Below are 22,000 nucleotides of genomic sequence, written 5' to 3' on the forward strand. Positions count from 1 at the left end.
CTTTGGGCCATATTAGAAAATTCAGTTTATCTGTAAACAAATAATTTACTATTAAATTTTGTTTTAAAGCTAGTCACTTATTTGGATAATTAATTGAAAATAATCCACTAAAAAAGACAAAAAGAAAAAAATATAAAGGGATAGGGGCGGTAAATTGTACCAACCGGTAGTTAACAAAAAAAACTTATAGAATTTGATTTTTGAAACCAATGTATAAAAGTTTACATAATGAAATGCAAATATGCATTTTCGGGTTTGTATTACTGTACACATAGATTCGAAAAAGTTGTCAAAAAACAAATATATAACAAACAAATATTATCAAAGGCAAGATAAGTTACTTTTCTACCAAACTGGGTAATTTATTTTGTTTTTATTCAATGTAACATGTTTATTCAGCTCGAAAAACATGCAGTGTTTACCGATGTATTGGAAAATTCAAAATGGCGCCCGACACTCTCTTTAACATGGTAAGTTCGGGAAAAGGTGTTATAAATAATAAACTAGACAAAATACTATTAAAAAAACACCGAATATATGTCAAAATATGTCACGGTAACATATATTGAGCGAGTTTCTAGCAGTATTTTGTATAGTTTATTATTTATAACATCTTTTCCTGAACTTACCGTGTTAAAGAGAGTGTCGGGCGCCATTTTGAATTTTCCAATACATCGGTAAACACTGTATGCTTTTCGAGCTGAATAAACATGTTACATTGAATAAAAACCCGAAAAATATATCCAGTTAGGTAGAAAAATAACTTATCTTGCCTTTGATAACATTTATTTGTTATATATTTGTTTTTTTACAACTTTTTCGAATCTATGTGTACAGTAATACAAACCCGCATTTTCTTTTGAATTTTTTTTTTTTTTTTGGTTGACTGTGTTCAATTCACACATGGTTGATGATGCGGTTCAATATTGCTAAACTATAAGTCCTTGGTAAAATTCTATTTATAAATACTTTTTAAAATGAAATTATTTAATTAATCGTAAATATTTAGACATAAAAATTAATTGATTACAAAACCTTTTAAAAAAATATATATTAATTTCTTTTTCGTTCGGCAAAAAACTGCGCAAAACACTTTTAATTTTCAATTTAAAATTCTAGAAAAAAGATTATATTATTCTGCTTTTAATATAATCAAATTCAGGGTTTTATCTTTCTGGAGATAAAAAAAAAAAATAATGGATTTTATTTCAATGAAATTAAAAAAAAAAAACTTGACTGAATTGAATTAATTACCCTTAAATTAACGAAGGAGTTATTTAATAACTTTAGGTTTGGAAGAGATAGGTATGGGGTCGATTTTTTTGAAACTTCAAAAGAAACCGACTACTGTCAAAACTTTGCGAAATAATACAACGTGATCAATTTCATTTTAGAGATATTTCTTTCAAAAGCCTTCTTTTAAAAAAAGAAAAAAAAGTATATTGTTCTATTAAACCTTTTACTGTTTAAATAATTTGACTTTGCTCGTTTTATTTTAAGAAAATATAAGTTGAAAAAGCATTTTCATTCACTATTAGAAGATTTGTCAGTAAAAAAAAAACAATCGCCAAAACGATAAGCGTGTTTTTTTATTTTTACTCGCAATGTAGAGCCCTGCATACTTCTTTTCAAGTTAACTCTTTTGTAGTTTTGATTACAATAGATCTGAATGAATGAACCTTGTAAGGGAGGGGCACTAAGCATTGCCCTGTTAATAATGAATTTCTTTGGTTTCTTTTTATTTCTCTCTTGCAGTTAGAAATATCAGGATTTTTTTTTCTTTTTTTCAACATCAGACTAAAAGAATCGTAATGAAGGAATCGGAAAATTAAGGTATTTTTTAACGATGCGATTCCGATTCCGATACCTCCCAAAATACACGATTCTTACGATTAACGATTCCGATTCCGATTAATCGTCCCACCACTAGTTTGAATAAACAAGATAATACAAATTATCAATCTTCATCTCAAAAGTTCTGAAACTGATGAATGTTTGTAGAAAGAAAAGGGTGGAATTTACTAAAAATGAAACCAGAACTGGCTTTTAATCGGATATTTTAACATTCCGTACAAATTAACAAATAAATTTTAACATTTAGTAAAAAAACAAATAAAGTTTATCATTCAGTACAAAATTACAAATACATTTTAACATTCAATACAAATAAACAAATAAATTTAATATTCAGTACAAATTAACAAATAAATTTTAATATTCGTTACAAATTAACAAATATATTTTAACATTCAGTACAAAAAACAAATAAATTTTAATGTTCAATACAAATTAACAACTAAATTTTAATGTTCAGTACAAATAAACAAATATATTACTCATATTTTTTCTAAAATGTTTGTACACTAATAAATCTTTTCTAAAATGTTTTTACACTAATAAATTTTTTCTAAAATGTTTGTACACTAATACAGCAATAAAAAATGTTTCTATTTTACTTTGTGTTTTTATTTTATTCTGAAATCTGATCGGAAATTTGAGTGATAAGTGGTCAAGCAGGTGCATAAAATCGTGTTCACTTTTGACATCAATGGCATCCTGTTTCTACAAATTTTCATGGTACATGGTGAAGGGGTGGGGTTTTGCTGCTGTTTGTGTTAGTCAGAGGCACAGATGCTATGAGTTCGTCAAGTTGTTTTGTTTTTGCTTTTCCTTCATTTACATTCTGGCAGAATTATCTTTCATTATTTTAAAAGGTCCTTCTTTGCTTGCATTGTTCAGATTTTTCCCGGTATTCTTAATCTCCCTTCTTTTGCTTCAATTCTTCCTGTTTCCTGTTAAACCTCTTCCTGCTAGTCACATTTCTATTTTTCATCCTCTTCTAATAGGTTTTATCTTGTTTAACGTTTTATTTTTTGTTTTTAAGTTTATTGATCTGAGCTTCTAGCCTCATTTCCCATCCAGGTTTTGTCGGTTCATTTTCTTTCCTTGTATTTTTTTTTTTGCTTGAACCAGTCTTGGCATCTGCGTAAATTAAATTGTGTAAGTCTTTAATATCATCTATTGGGATGTATGGCAGGAGCCTGTTCATCTTCTCAGTTTCTGACAAATTTCTGACAGTTTTTAACTAATTAGTGAGCTTTTAATTTCTTCTACTCTTGGTTCTTGTGGTCCTGGTTAGGGGTGACAATATTAAAGTGAAAGAGTCCTGATGTTCACTACGAGCGGTAAAACTGTGAATGTACTCTTCCCCCGAGAGCAGAAATATCTGGCTTACATAGTGCCAGGCGGGTCCATATTATTATGAATATAGGGGTGTCAATTTCCCCAGAACACCCCCCTGCGAAGATTTATTTCCCCCCCCCCCGAAATGTAATTTTTCTTTCTCGAGTTGACCTCCATGAACTCTTTAAAGTCCCGAGATGTAAACTGAGTGCTGTCATCTGACACTAAACAATCGACTACTCTGAACCGTGCGAATAACTCATGAAGAGTTTTTATAATGAAATCAGTAGTTGGCTTTTTGCACCTAAATACTTCAGGCCACTTAGTGAAGCTGTCCACTACTATGAGGTAGTACTTTCCATCAAGTGGTCCCGCATAGTCAATGTATATCCATGACTATATGTAGTCAGCTTTGGGCTAAATTGAATTAGTGGCGCTTTAGCAGCTAGTACACATCCTCTGGCCGCTTTCACCTTTTCTTCAATATCCTTATCTATGTTTTTCCACTACATGTATGAATGCATTAAACTTTTCATTCTGGTGTTGCCAGGGTGTCCTGTGTGAAAATCATCTGTCTTATTGAAGTGGGCTAACTATTCCACATTGTAAACAATGACGTCTCTACAAACGTGAATCGAACGAAGAGCAGACAGGATGTGGTCAATTTCCTCAGATATGTTATAACCGTCACTTTTTTTGCCTTGTGTTTACTTTATTAGTTGTATGATCGATTGCAACCTTCAATCCTCACGGCACTCTGCAACACCATTATGTTAAAGCTAAACGTTGTTTATATATTTATTTCCAAATAGTTTTTAACATTTGCAATCAATTTTGCATAAATTATTTGTTTGAATTTATTTTGTTTATTTTTTAAAAATTTTACGTTTTTTTTAATGTACAATTATTTATCGTTCGTTTTTAATGTTTCAATAATTGTTTATTCCCTAAATTCATGATTCAATATTCAATAATCCATGTATGCAGGCTTACAATTTTTCAAGTTTTCTAATGTTTCTTTTTAAGTTCTCTGTATTAAGTGAACTTAAAAAGAAACATTAGAAAACTTGAAAAATTGTAAGCCTGCTTACATGGATTATTGACGGTCATGACTCTGTCGAAAGGTGCGGTATATGGGTGAGGTAGGAGAGGGTTTCTATCTTTATTTAAATATTTCGTCATAATTTAAACATTGCTTAGTTTAATTTTATGTTTTTCTATAATTTATAGATTTTATGACCATATTTTCTCTTTGTATACACACACAAACATTATGCATGGCTTACTTGTGATACACTAGCACAATAACACTCAACTTTTTACGCCTCCATATGAATTTGATCTTTTTCAATAGAAAAAGCACGCACCCTATTTCTTTTTCTTTAATATATATTCAGCTATTGAGCTTGTCCTGACCAGTAAATGTAATACCCTACATTAGAGTCTGTCGTTTATTTTACTTTTTTTTTACAGAGGAGTCGCCACTTATCAAGGCTCGAAGGCCTCTCGAGGATAAGGATTAACGAGTGTACGATGATCATTGGGACAATGGTGTAACTTGATCATTTAAGTGGACGGCTCAACATGACTAGTCCACTTGTACTTGAGGAAAACCATATTAGAGCTAGCTGGAAAGTCGACCAGTGGAACAGAGTTTCACAGGCAGGCAGTTCTAGGAAAAACGTTTTGTTCATAGAATTGTGTTTAGATTTAGGTATAGATAGAGAGTGGGAAAACTTGATGGTAGTGGTTGTAAATAGACGAGTGTTTTCGTAAAAGTTTGACAAGGCTGGGTCATAGGTATTGATCATTATTTTCCATGGAAATAATGATAGAGCAGAAACAGGCTTGTGACGTTTGTTATGTGGGAAAGACGTTGCAGGGAAGAGAAAAGGGCATCGCCTACTAGGCTTTGAGGCCGGTTTTAAACTCTGTAAAGGCAGGAAAGTGTGTTCCAAGCAGCTCCTACCCAGATGTGACAACAGTACTCCATCCTAGGATGTAGTTGGCTTTTATACATATAGAGGATTGTATCAACAATAAGATATGCTGAAACAGTAGAATTATCCAACCATTTTCTGATGATCTTCGCAACAGATTTGATGTATCTGTTTCATTACAGATTAGCGGTGAAGGTTACTCCTAGAAGCTTGTTGAAACAGGATGCTTCTTCAAGACAAGAGCTATTCATTTCAATTGGAACCAGATGAGGGCCAGAAATTTGAAGATGGAAAGAGAGAAACTTGGTTTTAATGCATTAAAAATCAACCAGCCACCCTTTCCCCATTGCACCTCATTCTCAAGATCAAACAAGAGAGAATCTGTTGGGATTAATTTTATCCCGGAAAAATGTTCAATTATCAAACGTGAAAATGCAATAACAAATTGACGATAAGCTCTGAAACAGATTATGGTGATGGTGGGTTTGTGAGAAAGAATACAATATGTAAAATATTTAAAGCAATTTTACTGGATGAACAAATTGATGATACAAGAAAAAGTTGTACAGAAAAGAAAAAAAAAATGCGAAAAGCGTGCTCCGTGAGAATTTATCTGGAAATGAAAAGTTAGGGTTACAACTTGCAAGTGTGCATCCCTCAATTTTGGCGTATTTCATACCGGACTTGTTTGTAATTCAAGCAGAAATTCGGTGATAAATGATGGCTTACTTATAACTGCCGTCAAGGGTTTATCCCAAATAGTCTTCAGTAAAGTCGGTAATGGTAGGAAGAGGACTGGGTTTCTTGTGACTGCCGTCTTGGCCATGTGTCACCGAGTCTCAGCTGCGTCTTGCTGATGAATGAAATAAATGGCGAAAAAGAGACAGGGCACACTCATAAAAGCTACCTCACGAGACCTCTAAAGCAGTAGGAACCGGAAATCCCACCAGCATAAAGGCACAAGGTAATGACTCATCAATGAGGAAAAGAAGAAAGGGGGGGCATAAATTCTAATATTAAAGAGAGATCGTGATCACTGCCAACCTTTGAAGTGTTGCCATAGATGGTAGTGTCGTCTGTCATGTGTACGAATGATCTAAGAATAGGATTTGAGAAATAATTGATGAAGAACAGGAAGACAGGCGGATCCAGGATAGAACCAAGAGGCACGCCAGCCTTGATACTGTGACTCTCTGATTGTTGCCCATCGACGACTACTATAAAACTATCACAGAGAAGAGAATTAATAACTGAGAGGATATTTTCTGTAGCTGGAAATCTTATGAAGTAGATCTTTATGTCATAATCTATCAAAAGCCTTTCATATGTCAAAAGTAATTGCTCTAAGAAAGAAGCGGCCATCAAGTGATTCACAAATTCTATGTGATATTAAAGTTAGTACATTACCCGTAGATTTAGCAGAATGGAAACTATATTGCATGTCATTAAGTAGGTTATTTTTGCTGTGGTGGTTGACTATTTCTCTATTTCCTGCAACTTATACACGGCACACATAAGACTGATTGGTCTGTACTGAGAGGCAGATGACTCCAGACTAATGAATTTTTCCAATGGGTTGGGAAGCATTTCACTATTAAGGCAACGTTTAAACAGCTCTGGAATTATGGGAGCTAGTTCTAGTTGAAGCTTTTTGAGCACTATAATTGGAATGCAGTCAATGTCAGTTGTTTTACTACTGAAGCCTCTCTTCCCACGCACTCTCTTACCACGCTCTCTCCCCCCCCATATATATATATATATATATATATATATATATATATATATATAAGTATTTCTTTCGGATTAAGGACAATCCACTTAATTTGTGTCTCCTTTTTGAAAATTAAATATGTTGTTAGTCTTCTTAAAATGTTTTGACATGTTTTATTAATTCCTTGTTCTTTTATATATATATATATATATGTATATATATATATATATATATATATATATATATATTTATATATATATATAAGTATTTCTTTCGGATTGAGGACAATCCACTTAATTTGTGTCTCCTTTTTGAAAATTAAATATGTTGTTAGTCTTCTTAAAATGTTTTGACATGTTTTATTAATTCCTTGTTCTTTTATATATATATATATATATATATATATATATATATATATATATATATATATATATATATATAAGTAGATTGTAGTTTGCTTGAAGCATTGTTGAAGAAAATTATAAGGTAAAATTAAAAGCCAAGAACAATGCGAGATTTTTTTTATATAGAGTAAAATTAAATGAAAACAAAAGAAATAAATTTCTTTTTTTTGTTGTTTGTTTTTTCTTTTTCACACAAATTTTAACTCTAAACAACAGTAAATTTTTTTTTCTGTTGTATTCAATGGTGTTATAAATCTCAATATATTTCAGACCTATTAGTCCTTTTTCAAGAGAAGACAGCGGAAGAGTGTTCAAAATTGGAAAAACAGCTACAGAGTTTGCCACGTGATACCGTGAAATATAGAACAAAAAATAACGTTAGGAGAACGTTAAAATAAATCAGTTGGTGTTTAAAATACTCGCTGCGTCTGTGAATCAAGGGAGATGACTATTCAATCAAGGGTTGAAGGGAGGCAACTCTGTGAGATTTTATTAATCTTTTAATTATTTTAAAACAATAAATTTTTTTTTCTTTTATTATTTTAATTATTGTTTTTCTTAATTATTGTTTTCTTTTATATATATATATATATATATATTAATTATTGTTTTTCTCTAATTATTGTTTTCTTTTTATATATATATATATATATATATATATATTTTAATTATTGTTTTTCTTTAATTATTGTTTTCTTTTTATATATATATATATATATATATATATATATATATATATATATATATATATATATATATATGTATAATGAATGAAAAAATGTACCAGCGGTGGTTGACGTTATGTTTAAAGAAAAAATAGAAAAAACCGAATGAAATTATTAAAAAATCAACGTTTCGTCCTTGTCTCAGAGGACATCTTCAGGATAATTGAAATAAAAATGTGATAAAAGAAAAAGAAAAAAGACAGTTTTTTAAAATCCAACCCATTTCGGGAAAGGACGCACACATATTCGTCCTTTCCCGACATGGGTTGGATTTTAAAAAACTGTCTTTTTTCGCACGATCTATGACTTTTTCTTTTATCACATTTTTATTTCAATTATCCTGAAGATGTCCTCTGAGACAAGGACGAAACGTTGATTTTTTAATAATTTCATTCGTTTTTTTTTCTATTTTTTCTTTAAACATATATATATATATATATATATATATATATATATATATACACTAGCGGCCAAAAATCTTGAACGGTTTAGTTTTTTTTTCGATTGCTCCAGAATATTCGAGGGAATTACAACTAAAGTTACACACATTTAACATATCTCTTATGTTGCTACTCTGTATTAATTACACTTCATTATAAAGGATAGAAAAAAGTTATGAGAATTTCGTTTTTTTTATAATGAAAGGGACTAAAACAGTGGGATAAAGCAAAGAAAATAATTTATTGTGGACTGTGTAGTCAGTTTTTCCACATTTTTAAGTACAAAAATGAATGAATTTATTTTATGTAATGTACATTCTGTTGCACTTTTTAAAAAAAATCATTAAAAATTTTATATCTATATCATTAATTGCTAGATGAAAGATAATGTTTTTAAATTGCAACAAAATGTACATTACATATAATAAATCCAAGGTAATTTTTTGATTACATTTAAATTAAATTTTTATCCCTTACTTTGTAAAATTTATAAAAGTTCACTTTAAAGATAAATACATTTCAAATTGAATCTTGTACCTTTATTTTTAAAGCCTATAGTAAAAACATTTTGTTTAACAATTTTCATGCCTTTGATGAAAATCTTTTCTAACTTGTATCTTATCTTTTTAAGATTATATTTTAAAACTCTCCTTCTCTCTATTTCAGTTTGTATTTCTCCTCACACCACAACTCATTTTTGCAACGCCCTCTTTGTATTATTACAGGTCTGAATATTCTCTGTTTCAGTTTGTATTTCTCCTCACACCACAACTCATTTTTGCAACACCCTCTTTGTATAATTACAGGTCTGAATATTCTCTCTGTTTCAGTTTGTATTTCTCCTCACACCACAACTCATTTTTTGCAACCCCCTCTTTGTAATAAAGGGCTCAATAATGAGAAAATCTGATTTTTTTTTAACAAAAACTTTAAAATAACTTTTTTGGATTAAATTTTTTTAAACTTCTTTCAGAATAGAAAATCTTTAAAATTTAATAAGGAACATATTTCATATAGGTTTCATTAACAAATATTCAGTACATAACGAGAAAAATAGAGATGAAAATTTCAAAAGGGCTATATAACTGGCTTTGTTATTGTTATTCTATTATTATTATTATTATTATTATTATTATTTAAAACATTTTGTGTCCTGCTCTTTCGCGCAAGGACTAATATATATATATATATATATATATATATATATATATATATATATATATATATATATGAGCAGCATTTTTCATTACCATTCATTACCATTACATATTCATTACTTTACCAATAGTAATAACATTCTGAAATGTTTGTAAAATTATTAACATAATTAACCAATTAAAAAATATACACAGTAAAAAAGGATATGTACATTGTTCTAAAACCAGTTAGATTAATCTATCTCTGACTATGAATCCAGAGGGATTAGAAAGTACTCAGACTTACGATAAATGTGGTGATTACATGAGCCAGTTCCTACCAGAAGTGAACACTGCCTTTTAGAAGTACGAAAAAGTCAAAAATAGAATTAATAGACAAAAATCGTCTACATTATTTAATGAAGTATTTATATATATATATATATATATATATATATATATATATATTAAATATTAAATTTACATATACTTATATATATATTAAATACTTAATTTACATATACTTATATATATATATATATATTAAATATATATATACTATACTATATATATACTATATATTAAATAGTTTGAACAATGCAATGCAATAATGATTAATGAATGAGTTTGAACAATGCAAATTAGGAATTTCTTTGTTTGCCAAAAGCGTGTTTGGACATACATAGTTAAAATCAACGTGAATAAATTTCACGTGGCGAAGCATGCTTTGACATCATAAAGAAAGGAGATTCCCAATATATTGAGACAGAGTTCGAAGTTAGACAGGGAAAGAGTCAGAGTCAAAGAGTCAGAGAGTCAAGTCGTTCAGACTGGGAGCTGACGCCCCTTGTAGGCGAAGAGGAGGGGGAGAAGAGACCATGTAATCGTAAAAACTATAATTCCTGATTCATCAATCAACCAGTTGGTAGAATAAAGAATCATCATTTGTAAACTTGTCTTCGTGGTCGTCATTAAAACTGAAAGGTAAATGTGTTTTAGTCTATCATCTGTAAATAAACTTTACACAACACCCTTCAAGTATTAATTGTCCCCTTAAGGTGCAGGATATTTTCATATACGTGTGATCTCAGCATGTGTATAGTTCAATTTGTCTTTGAAAGACAAGGCCGATCTGAAGTGTGCACACAGATTCCTACAAGCATGTTTCCTTTGTTTTACATAGGAATCACCACTTATCAAGGCCCAGAGACCACTCAAGGATAAGGAATAAAGAGTGTTCCGTAGTCAATGGGACAATATCATAGTAATCATATGTCGCATAAATTTAGTAAATTGGATTGTTTAAGGGGAACGGCTCGTCAAAAACTTGTTTAAGTTGGACGTGAAGACGATCATATTTTGTCAGTTTAAAAGCAGGCAAACGGAAGACACTTCCACAGGTGTGCAGTTCTAAGAAAGAAGCTTTTGTTCATGTAGAACTCTGTGCATACAGATCCACTTTCAGTAATGTTGAGGTTGAAGTCAAGGGGTGAGAAAAAACCAAAGGTGCTAGGGTGTTCTACGGTGAAATGCAAATGAAATTAACCCCTAGTTTTACTAAATGTATTGAAGATTTTAATGGCCTCGTCACGGAAGTATGTGATAATGAGGATATCATCAATATACCTCATGAAGAGAATGAAAGAATGACAGGTGCTGAGCGCTTGTCTCTTCCGTCTATCTTTTAAGCAAAAGAGAGAAAATAGTGATAATAAATACATAAAAATATAAAAGAAAGATGATAGAAAAGTATAAACCTGAAAAACATGAAAGGTTCTGAACATAAATTAAAAATTAGTACAAGTTCTTCCAATGTCTCTTAGTTTTTAATAATGAGTTGCCCGCTTGTACAATAAACTTAAACATATTTTAATTTATGCAGATTGCGTGTGTATTATTATAGAATCAATCCTCTATTGAATATTATACATTACGAGGAATAATTTGCCAAGTGGACTAATTTGCAAAAAAAAAAAAATTAAAAAAATAATAATGATAATTTCATTTATTAAATTCCATCCGTGTTTGTTTACAGTATTACGTCAGCTGATATTTGGGCTTGATGATGAATGCCCTGAAAGGTTACTTCTAATTAATGTTTAGTTTTAAAATAGGCAACTGAAGAAATGATTTGCGGCGATTTTAAATCTTCTTATACTATAAATTGAATTCATTAATAAAAAAAAATAGTGAAGTACACCCAAGCTTGAAAAGGAATTCATGCAATCTGTAGTCGAATGCTCTACCACTGATCTACATCTCAAGATGGCAATAAATCTGATTTTTTTAAAGAAAAATGATTTACTGAAATTTTATTATCTTCCTTGGCCGGTGTAACATAAAATATTCCCCTGTAAATTTCTTCATTTTTATCTATAATAAAGAAAAACTATTTTAGCATTGAATTTTTTGATGTTCGATACTTATCGGATGAATTTATGTACAAAACATATCTAAGAACACTGCCAGATATGCAAATTACCTTTGTGTGAAATTTGCAAAAGATAGACTCATATTGGTTCTTTCCACGTACGTTTGCTTACATGCAGTTACAGTTATATTGAGAGTTTCAGCTCCGTTTTAAGAGAATGAGAGTAACAGGAGGATTGATAGAAGTGGGAGTGAGAGGGGAGAGAAATAAAAAAGAGGGAAAAGAGATTATATAATGAGAAAACTGAATAAGATGGAGGAGAGAGCGTAGAGAGAAGGAAATAAAGGGGAAGTGAGAGTAAAAAAGAATAAAAAGAGAAAGATGAAAAGGAAACATATTAATAATAAAACGTGAGATAAGAGAGTGAAAACGATAAAAAGCCTAAACAAAAAGAATGAAAAAATGAAAAAAGGATGAAGGAAAAAAAAAGAGATTGAGAAGGATAATGAAAAGATGAGAGGGGTTGGAGAGGGGGAGAAAGCAAGAGGGAGGAAATAAGAGAAATGTGAAGGAGGAAAAAGAAAGAATAAAAGAGGAAATAAAAAAGAATAGAAATAGAATGGGTAGAAAAAGGGGGTGGAGAAACATGTGAAGAAGGAGAAAGGAATATATATATATATATATATATATATATATATATATATATATATATATATATATATATATATATATATATATATATATAGGCTTTGAAGTTTTTAACCTTTAAAACTATACAAAAAAATATTTTTTATCATTCGTTAGAAAACCATCTAGTCAGTAAGTCATTTAATCACCTGCAATCACTGCATCAACTCGCTCTCGAATTTACTATAATACCAATAATTTATTTTTCAAGGGATCATCAGTTGTTTACCATGAAACACTGTTTCGGGGATTTAAAAACAAAACAGTATATTACATCATGGCTCCCCAGCAGTGTTGATCAAACACCACCACCCTTAATCTTAGGAAGAAGACATGTTACACACATTTGATCCAATTTCCTATTCTTAATTGCAATTACTAACCTTTTCATATTATAAAAATGAATTTCTTACCTGTGCGATTCATCAATTTCCACATTTAAAATGGATATATTTTTTTAATTTTTTAATTTATCAGTCTTGTATTTATAAGATTAGGATTAATCCATTTAACTACTTATCACCCCCACTATGATTAGTATTGAGTATATTTACATTTTTATTTATTTAAAATTAGATATATAAAGGTTAAAAATATTTTTACATATATACATTTTTTTTTAATATATAAATTTATTATATGTAATTATAAATACATTTTATACATTGCTAATATAGTTTTGGATTTCCTTTATTAATATAGTCTGGTTTATCTTAAACGATTCAAAAGCATCAGGATAACGAACAAATGCTTTATTTAACTGTTTAAATATTTTATTTTTATCCCCACCTTGTTTTATCATCCTTATTACTAAGCTAGAAACTGGTGGTATAAAATCTGTTAATTTTAAAGTAACGCGAGCTATTCTCAAAAACTCTGACATAATGGTTCCATAAAACATAAAAACAGAGCAGGTGCTATCTTTATGGGGCATACATACTATTTTAAAGGGGAAAACGTTTCTTTTATCAAATATTTTATAAAGAAAAATCCCATCCTCAATTTTTATATCTAAATCCAGAAATGTAGCCTGTTGTCCTCTATGTTCACAATTCAATTTTAATTCGTTTGGATATATAAGATGTTTATTTTTTTCGAATTCATCATTATCGTTTATGAATATAAGGTCATCTATAAATCTCCTACACCCATGAAAGTTATATGTTTTAGATATATCTGTTTTTAATAGTGATGACATATATATATACTCGAGTCTATGTAAATACAAATTTGCCCAAAATGGTGCAGGATCCAATCCCATTGGGATACCTTATGTTTGGAGTAATATTTTATTTCCTGTTTGGAAATAGCATTCTTTAATAAGATGACTTACAAGTATTTTAAAAATATCTTTAGAAACATTAGTTTTGCTATTTTTATTTTTACACCAGAAAGCTTTAGAGTTTGAAAAGTTTATATATTTACCTTTTCCACCTTCAAAAGCTAAATCTAGAGTATCATTTAATTCTTTTATAAGTTTTTCGTGCGGAATTTTAGTATATAGTGTACTAAAATCATAAGTAGCTATATATATATATATACCTATATCTATCTATCTATCTATCTATCTATCTATCTATCTATATATATATATATATATATATATATATATATATATATATATATATATATACATGTGCATATAATTTTTGTATCGATTGGTTTCCTATAATAGATGTAAATCCAATGAAACTCGCATGATTATTAAAGAGTGCTCAATGCAGGACAGAACTGGTATATAGTTTGTTTATTACACAAACATTATTGGTTACATATGTGCATACATGTTTCAGTGGAGTCCCAATTCAAGGATAGCACTTCATCAGATCAAAAAAAAAAGAATTAATATTGAAACGCGAGTCAAATTTACAGTAGTTTTTATAAGATAATCGGGTTTGGTTTACGTTCTGGATGAAAGTTGGGTATATACTTTGTGGATGTGAGCAGTCACTTTGCATACTTAATGATTAAACACTCGAAAACTAAAATAATCTATGGATCGGCCACGCTTGTAATTGGAATGCTAATATCTACCTACAAGAAGTATTATGGTAAAGCAGCGCTACATTATCCAAAACGATAACTAAGTACCCTAACTTAAGAACTCTAAGAAGGGAATACTCCACAAATATAGATAAATATATGCTATTATGCCATTATTTGGTTTAGATATTAATACTTGTTTACCGACGTCTCAATACGATTTTTTCTGTTTGTTTTTTGTTTTCCATTCACACTACCGACTATAGTGCTCAAAAAGCTTCAACCAGAACTAGCCATACTCCCAAAGCTGTTTAAACGTTGCCTTTAGTTGAAATGCTTCTTAACATCTTGAAGAAATTCATTAGTCTGAGGAGCGATCAGTACAGATCAGTCAGTCTTAGGTGTGTCCTGAGTAAATTACTGGAATCTGTGATGAATAGAGAAGTGATCAACCACCTTAACAAAAATAATCTACTCAGTGATATGAAATATAGTTTTCTTTCTGCTAAATCTACAGCTTATGTGCTAACTGTATATTTGTGAATCTCTTAATGACGGCTTAGTTTGGAAAGCAATTGCTTTTGACATATTAAGACTTTTGATAATGAAATCTAGAGATAAAGGGTTGCTTAATAAGATTTCCAGCTACAGATAATGTCTTCTTATTTCTTTATTCTTTTCTATGTGATAAGTTTATAAGAGTAGTTGTCGATGGGCAGAAATCAGAAGCTCATAGTATCAATGCTGGCCTCCCTCAGGGTTCCATCCTGGGCCCAACTGTCTTCCTGATCTACATCAATGATCTCCCAAATAACATTCTTATGTCATTTGTAGGCATGTATGCAGACGGCACTACCATCTATAGCAACACTTCAAAGGCTGATTCTCACTTTTTTGACCTTGAGAACATGATGCAACGCGGAAAAGTTTGGTTGGTTATTTTAATGAATCTTAAACCAAGTTTCTCTGACCCCTTCTGACACCAATTGAAATGAATGGCAGTTGTCTTGGGGAAGTACCATGTCTTCTGGGACTGATCTTCATTCCTGATTTCTAATGAAACACATCAAATCTGTTGCCAAGATCACTGGAAAATGCTTGGATGATTCTACTGCTCTAGTAGATATCTCACTGCCGATGCGATCCTCTACCTGTATAAGGGGCAAGTACATCCTAAGATGGAGTACTCTTACCCCATCTGGGCAAGAGGTACTCGAAGTACTGGGAGACCCCATCCTTCCTTTATAGAATTCAAAAGCAACTTTGAAACCAAGAAGGTGATGCCCTTTTCACTACCGTGCAACTTCTTTCCCACGTAAGAGGCATTACAAGCCTGTCTCAGCTCTATCGTTATTTTCATTGCAAGTGCTCGTCTGAGCTTCAATCTATTGTCTGGCTTTGCCAATATTTTACAGAAACACTCGTTTAGCTACAACCGCAGTTAAAAATTTCCCCTACTCTTTATCTGTACCAAATTTAAACACAAATTCCATCAACTAAACTTTTCCTAGAACTGCCTGTATAACCAGGTGGAGTCCTCGCAGTTTCACCAAGGTTCAGATGAAACACGAAGACAACCGTAGTGTCCACACAGTTACAAGTGTAGTCCTAGGTGACTCGGCTGGAAAATCCAATAAAGTTCTGCCACACAGTCTCAGTTGCTTTCGTGAAGACATGGTTAATATGACGCTGCATGCAGCAGTTGATGATCCTTTATCTCTTCTTTCTTCCGTTGAAAAAGATCATTCAACTTGGTTGTTTTCCCTTAAGTTCACTTGTAAATAATAAAAATAATAATAATGGTGATAATAATAATAATAATAATAATAATAATAATAATAATAATAATAATAATAATAATAGTAACCAATACTGACTTTGGTTGTAGTTTTCGGATGAACTTAATTATTCACAAGAAGAGAAAAATAAAAAATAATTTTGTACAGTTTTTCACGGAAGAATCAAAAAAGAATAAAAATATCGATTATAAGTTTATTTTTCTGGTAGTTACGATAGTGTTCAAACAGAGCTCTTTTTTCTCTTTGCTTGCTTATCAGACGGGTTCTTTACGGGGTAGTGAGCGGGTCGGTTGACAGTCTCCCTTCAAGTTCAACCAGACTCCAAAGTTGAGCTAAAACTGATTTTTTTTTTGCTCTGCAGTGCCTTATGTATGAAGGAGTGACGTAAGTCGGAGCAGACATGGGGTTTCCACCTAACCAATCATCGTCCAATCTGTTACATCTTGGTTCGTCCTGATTGGATAACCATAAATCCCAATCAGGTAACTTTCCACAGAACAAAGGTTCTCATTGACAATTTTCTCATGCACCTGGAGACTTCAGTCATTGAACCCCTGGGTCAAATTCTAGCCTAAACAATATGCTAGATATATTAAATAATCACTTTTACGGCAATATTGTTTCATATTTTCGACTTTGTTTTATCCGTTACAAAGAAAATGCATTTCACATCAGCGACCACGTCATCTCTCTTTCTAACTGGCAGGGTTATCTGCTGTCATCCGAGACATGCCATTAATATAAAAAGGCTCTAATTCATCTACTGCTGCCCCCCCCCTTTAGAGCAATTTTCATATAGCTCTAATTAACCCCTCTCTTCTTAACCCCTCCTCTGGGGTAATCTCTTACCATCGTGGTTGGTTGGATCACACCTGCCTGTGGAACTCTGTCCCACTGGCCAGCTTTCCACCTGACTGATATGGGTTTCTTCAAGTTCAATATGAACAAGTTCCGGCTTAGCCGTCCCTTTAAATAATCAAGTTCAATCATTGAACCAACGATCATTATACACTCATTAACCCTTATCCTCGAGAGGCCTTCTGACCTTGCTTAGTGGTAACTTCCTTGTAAAAAAAATGAAATAGACGACAGACTATGATGTATGATATTACAGTTATTGGTCACAGGTAGGACATGCTTAATAGCTGAATGTAGATGAGGGAAAGAGAAATAGGGTGCGCGCTTCTTATTTTAGGAAGGAAATGTCTCTTTTCTATTGAAAATGGTCGAATTGGTTTGTATTTCAATCCAAAGAGGTACGAAAAAGTTGTCTAAAAACAAATATATAACAAATAAATGTTATCAAAAGCAAAACAAGTTTGAAGTGTTTTTATTTAATGTTTAATGTTTAATCAGTTTAAAAAACAGGTAACCTTGAATGCTACGGAAGAACAAGAAAAATAGCTGCGATGTATCTCTACATATTTGAAGTCTCGATAATCACTTCAAAATAAGAAAGAAAACAAAATAGTGGAATAAATCCATCCAATAAATGTTACGGTAACATTTATTTGGTGAGTTTCTACCGCTATTTTGTTTTATTTCTTATTTTGAAGTCTTTGTCAAATCTTCAAAGATATCGCGCCCATTTTTTCTTATTCTTTAATAGCGTTTAATATTACTTGCTTTTCAAACCGAATAAACATTTTACATTAACACAAAGCACTAAAAACTTATCCAGTTAGGTAGAAAAGTAACTTATATAGCTTTTGATAACATTTATTTGTTTTTTGAAAACATTTTCGTAGCTCTGCGGATTGTAATAGAAACCTGATCGAATTTGCTTTGAGGTATAGATAAGTTAGCATTATTGTGCAAGTGTATTGCAAGTAGGCCATGCATAAAAGGTAAGTATAAGTGTGTGTGTGTGTGTGTGTGTGTGTGTGTGTGTGTGAAAAAAGAGGGGGTATAAATTCGTTATTTTCATTGCAAGTGCTCATGTGAGCTTCTATCCATGGTCCCAGCTAGCCAAGGTAGGACATGCTCAATAGCTAATTGTACATGAGAAAAAAAAGAATTAGGTTTCTCTTTCATGTTGAAAAGGTCGATTTTATATTGATGCGTAAATAAGTTAAGTGTATCATTAGGTGTATCAGAATTTTGGGGAATTTTTTGAGACCCCCCAACAGAAAACTGAGAATAAAATATAAAAAACTCGTAATTTCTCTTTTTAAAGTGGGTTGTTTATTTTCTGTATGGAATATACTTCCAAAATAAACTATTAAAGTTGTTTAAAAAATAATATAAATATTATTTTTTATTAAAAAAAACAGTGTTTACAAAGTGCCGGTGCACGTTCAAACAGCCATTTTTTTACGTATGAAATCAATTGAATTTTACGAGTGAAATATTTTTCAATATTTAAACTTTAAAAATCTATTTAAATTTTTCTATTGGTTCAATTTTTACGATATTTTCTGGGTCAATGTGAAATTTTATGCTCTTTCCAATAAACCGAATATAATATTTTAGACAAACATTTTTTCAAGTCACCCTCCCCATTTTGAAATGTCTATTAAGATTTAAATAAGTAATTTATGCACCAAAATTTTATATATCACAAATTGAAGATAAAAGATCAATAAATAAACTATTCTAATTCAAAACAAAAAAAGGAAGTGTTTTTTTGGAAATTTACCTGTAAAGTCCAAAATGTAAAACCTTTTTTTTTAAACCACGTTGATTTTTTTTAATGAAAGCTCATGTTATGCCTATATCGTCAAGTAAATATCGGACGCTGACGAGAATTTTTTCTATTTCATTCAATGTTTTCTTTTTTTAGATATTTATAAAAAATCACTCGGTAAAGTAGAAATAAAATATAATAATCAAAAACTCGTGTATTTCATTAAGAGAATAAAAAAAAATCGGTCGACTGGGTTTTTCGTTTAACGGCAAAAACTTATAAGTGAATGTGTGCTTTTTTTTTTCAACTACGGAGGCCCCAAAATACTAATTTTGGTTAACAGCACGCAATATATAATATTAAGATATTAATTATGGCGTTTATAAATCACTGTAATATAATCACGAACAAAAAATCAGAGATTTGTCTCCCTTTATCTGAACAATCAAAAAATGAGTTCGCGTTTTTTTGAATCCTTGTTTAAAAAAGTATTTTATTTAAAAAGGACATCGAATATAAGTATAAATATGGATAAATTCTTAACAATGAACAATGGAAGTACACATAGAATAGAATGTTTTATAGGTAAGTGATTTTTTGGAATTTATATATATTTTTTATAATCGAAGTAAAATTTCGTTGATTTTTTTTTAAAGAAAACCGATAAAAAAAATAAATATTGCATAATTTGGTATTAAACTTGTTATTTTTTTTTTTAATTTGGTCTTTGCCCCTTTCATTGAAAAAAAAAACTAGGGTTTGAATTATATTTTTCAAGTAGTTATAAGCTTCGAAAGGTAGTAAGTTGATTTATTCAAGTTCATATACGACATTTTTAATGGCCGATTCTGATACACCTAGTATATCACCAGTAGAGCATGCAAATAAATGAAAGTATGTGTATGTGTATGAAAAAGAGAGGGGGGGTTAATAGATTCTGTAAATCATAAAAAAATAACAGTAAAACTAAACAATTTGCTTAAAAAAACGCCGAAATATTTCAATAAAAATAAAAAAAAACCTTCCAACCAGACAGAGCAAAGTCACGACAGTTAACTAACCATGATAAATAAGCAGGCTTGCTCGTCAATAATGAAAAGAGCTGTTTTTTTGGTTTTCAGTTTGGACATAGGTGAGTACATAACAGAAGCAGACAAATGCAATATCCGGAACGAATAGAAAATAAATGCATGTTTTTTTCTTTGTTGAGAATTAAAAAAATATATATCTAAGAAACTTAAAACATGAAACTGTGTTGCTTTATTAAAAACTAGCAGGGCTACCCAGCGTTGCTTGGGACCGTATAAAACAAAGAGAAAAATGAAGTTATTTTTTAACATATCTATTATTCTTAGGATAGAGGAATTTTGTTGTCTATGTATTATTTGATATCTCAATCAAAAAGATATTTTATCTACCCTAGGACTGGTATTACACATATATGAAATGATTGTACCGTCCCAAGGATAGGTAATTTACAGCACAGATATGAAAGAATTTTACCTTCGCTAGGACGGGTAATTTATAACATATTTAAAATAAGTTTCTTGTTTTAGGGGGTGGGGGTAATGACGGGTCTCTTTCTATATGTATATATATTTTTAGGGTTAGGTATCTCAGAAAAATGATTTCATGGGGGGATATCTCACCTTTTGTGGTACTAGTACGGAACAACACAAGAAGGCGCTTATGCAGAGAAAGGCCGTGCTATTTTTAAAAACAGAGTTTTTAATTTTTTTCAGAAAATTTGCGTGAATTTTCAAAGAAAATGAAGAGAATGAAGGAGAGTGTTGCAACATTCTGTAAAAATCGAAAAACAAAAGAAGAAAAAGCAAAAAGAATAAAGGCTGTAGAAATTCATGGAAAAGACTTCTATGGCCGAAATGGCAGAAACGAAAGTATAAAAGCATGCTGAAACCGACGATGAAGTTAATTTTACTAACGTTAGTACTGTTATTTCGGAAGTCGACATTGTCAGTATCATACATCAAAAACTGCCAATGATGATGATGCGCCTGAAGTTGAAGAATTGGAAAGGCAATCACTAGTTGGCGCGAAAACATACATTGCAACCGATTTTACAGATGTTAGTTTATGGCCAGTTGAGAATAATTCGCGCTATGCTTGTTCGGCAGAGATCTGCCTCTGTGCAGCACATTGATCATGAATTCAAGGAAGTAATCCGTCCACCAGGAACAAAAACAAATGGCGACGTTAGAAATATAACTAAAAAATGGTTCTATCGGGAATTGCGCAACGGTGAAAAAATTTGGAGAACATGGATGGTGTATTCTCCTTCCAAAGAAGCCTTATTTTGCTTCTGCTGCAGACTGTTTTCAACTGGACTGTCGAGTTTTCTGCTGATGTGGGTTTTACGAATTGGTGGAAATTAAACCCAAAAGTATATGAACATCTCAAGCTCAAGCGTTTCTCGTGATCCGACTTGTTGAAGGAAAGATAGTTGGCAAAGTAGAGCAACATCTTATTGAAAAGGAAACTAAGAAGTGTCTGGAAATTCTAGCTATATTGCTGGGGATCATCAGGTTTCTCCCCAAGCAGAATCTGGCACTACGGGGTCACCGGGAAGACATCCATAATGATGCAAGAGATAACTTTTTTAGAATTGGTAGATTTATTGGCCAAGTATGACCCTGTGTTTCGTGAACATTTGGTGAAAGTTAACCTTGGAAAGAAAATCGCTACTTCTTATCTGTCACCAGAAATTCAAAATGAATTTGTGAGCATTTTGGCAAAGCAGGTGAGAAAGAAAATTATCGATCAGATCATGGAAAGCAAATATTTTTGCATAATTTTTGGTAGCACTCCTGATGTATCTCACAAGGACCAGATGAATGAGGTATTGCACCACGTAAAAATTGACGAAAATAAAGTGACAATGGAGAAGTCTTTGCTCCGCTTCATCGACACAAAAGGTAAAAGTGCGGATGGTATTTCTAAACTGATTTTGAGAAAATTGGAGAACGATGGGATTCAG

This window comes from Euprymna scolopes, chromosome 41, assembly GCF_053919585.1.
Source record: "Euprymna scolopes isolate OS-2025 chromosome 41, ASM5391958v1, whole genome shotgun sequence".
Taxonomy (NCBI): domain Eukaryota; kingdom Metazoa; phylum Mollusca; class Cephalopoda; order Sepiida; family Sepiolidae; genus Euprymna; species Euprymna scolopes.